Source organism: Schistocerca gregaria, unplaced genomic scaffold (genome assembly GCF_023897955.1).
Source record: "Schistocerca gregaria isolate iqSchGreg1 unplaced genomic scaffold, iqSchGreg1.2 ptg000846l, whole genome shotgun sequence".
Lineage (NCBI taxonomy): Eukaryota > Metazoa > Arthropoda > Insecta > Orthoptera > Acrididae > Schistocerca > Schistocerca gregaria.
The window spans coordinates 87,501-90,000 of NW_026062210.1; the positions used below are offsets into that span (position 1 = coordinate 87,501).

The following is a 2,500-nucleotide window of genomic DNA, read 5'->3' on the forward strand; positions in this document are numbered from 1 at the left end:
CCCAAAGTTATTCAGAGTCACCAAGGCAAACGGACCAGACAAGCCAATCCGATTGGTTTTGATCTAATAAAAGCGTCCCTTCCATCTCTGGTCGGGACTCTGTTTGCATGTATTAGCTCTAGAATTACCACAGTTATCCAAGTAACGTGGGTACGATCTAAGGAACCATAACTGATTTAATGAGCCATTCGCGGTTTCACCTTAATGCGGCTTGTACTGAGACATGCATGGCTTAATCTTTGAGACAAGCATATGACTACTGGCAGGATCAACCAGGGAGCTGCGTCAACTAGAGCTGAGCAGCCGGCCGCCCGGGAGTGTGTCCCGGGGGCCCGCGCGAACACGCAAGCGTCCGCTCAATTATTCTGCAAACAGGAGGAGGCCGAGCTCCCCTGCACGATACACCTCGAAACCCTCTCAGGTCCCGGCGGCGCGCAGCGCCGTCCTAGGTACTTGGTCGGTTTCGAGAGAGGCGCAATCGCCCGGAGTTAGGCGAGTAGACGGTTTTAGTGCGAACACCCTTGCTCCCAACTGAGCTTGCCGCTGCCGACAGAGGCCCGGGAGCGTGCTGTCGTGGCATTGCCGGCGGGAGACAACACGCGCCACCTATGGTGACCGGCAGCTCCAACGCCAGCGCCACACAAGGGCAAAGCCCCACTTGGGTGCAGAAGCGAACTCTCCCAGCACAGCGCACGCGCCAACACGTCCGCACAACTGCGATACAAACCACCTGCGAGAACCGCTGGGGCGACCGAGCAGCAGACGGCGTCGCGGCGCCGAGTGCCAGGCGGCGGCGCATCCTCAACGCACACAGTCCTCAATCAGACCAGCACACTGCAGATGTCCACCGCGCTTCGCACCGGGCTCGGCTGAACCAACTTTGGCCGCCAGGCGCCGCGTGCAGGGTGCGCCGCAGCGTAGCTGCGCCGCCTGCCGAGCCCGTCGGCTGGCGCTCCTGCCACTCGGCGCCCCCCACCAGCCGCCTGTTGCGCGTGCGCCCACGCAGCGCGCGGCCAACACGCCGGGCGGCCCCCCTTCACCGGCCGGGAACAGTCCCACCAAGCCACCGCCGCGTATCGCTTCATACCCACATGGGCCTAGTCACGTGTGTGGATGTGGCGGGTACCGCTGAAACAACCGGTTAATAGCTGTACCGATCGTCGCCATCACAGATTCACCTCCAGCGTGAACAACCGCTCAACAACGGATTTCCAGTTCATTTGCGTATCTTGGGCAGTAAACGTAGATGTCCACCTACATTTGCGAATTCAACAATTCTTGCATGCCAGGATGTCATGTGTCACGACACGCTACATCAGACCACATACACACTGCGACATGTGCAGAAGAGAACACGTGGAAGGTGGCCCGCGCACGTATGCGATGTCCCTTCCGCGATCCACTGTCAACCGGCATCTGCGGCATGTCCCAGATATGGAACGCGGTCCACCAGGGTAGCACTTTGTGTGAGGCAATACGACAAAGTCGGAATACACGCGTCACTACATCACACGGCTCACGCTGACCTGACCTGACTCACCGCACCACCACCCCCAGCGACCCAGGGTGACATACAATGCGTTCGTACGTTCCTCCCACACGCCTCTACGGCGTACCACAGTGCAACCTAGCTGTTATTGGGAGACGAGACAAGTAGCATCGAGCACAACATATGGAAATTGAGATTCGACACCGTTGGGCACAGCCAGCGTACGGTCACACGTATCACACTACTTCACTCTGTACGTAACTACCGATGATCGGTACAGCGTGTGGGTTACGCGTACGACATCAGCGGACAATGGACACAGACCATACCACGACGTACACTGAGGGCGTCGACATCTGAACGCAACTGAACAGCTGCGAGGCTCATTTAACACTCAAACGCCAGACCGACCAGCTTGAGAGGACGGAGACACAAAGAGAGGGGCAGAGGGGGGGGGGGCGATATAGTCCTATTGCAGTACAATTGACAGTGGATAGCGGGAATATGTGGAAAGTAAGCAACACTCGCAAGACATCTACATGAGGATAACAACGACACCAGAGATTCCGAGCAGTGAACTATGTTAGGCAAAGGGACAACGTGGGTTAGGTTAAGGGACAACGTGGGTTAGGTTAAGGGACAACGTGGGTTAGGTTAAGGGACAACGTGGGTTAGGTTAAGGGACAACGTGGGTTAGGTTAAGGGACAACGTGGGTTAGGTTAAGGGACAACGTGGGTTAGGTTAAGGGACAACGTGGGTTAGGTTAAGGGACAACGTGGGTTAGGTTAAGGGACAACGTGGGTTAGGTTAAGGGACAACGTGGGTTAGGTTAAGGGACAACGTGGGTTAGGTTAAGGGACAACGTGGGTTAGGTTAAGGGACAACGTGGGTTAGGTTAAGGGACAACGTGGGTTAGGTTAAGGGACAACGTGGGTTAGGTTAAGGGACAACGTGGGTTAGGTTAAGGGACAACGTGGGTTAGGTTAAGGGACAAATTGAGTTAGGTTAAG

The 2,500-nt window shown here is 56.3% G+C and overlaps 1 non-coding gene across 1 annotated transcript in view; it reads right to left on the reverse strand.

Moving 5' to 3' along the window:
* The window catches only part of LOC126322934 (small subunit ribosomal RNA), a 1,893-nt gene extending 1,614 nt beyond the window's left edge, over positions 1 to 279 (reverse strand). Inside the window, exon 1 of the ribosomal RNA XR_007559331.1 lies at positions 1 to 279. This exon is cut by the window's left edge and continues 1,614 nt beyond it. This is a non-coding gene — a ribosomal RNA (small subunit ribosomal RNA).
* Positions 280 to 2,500: the final 2,221 nt, after the last annotated feature.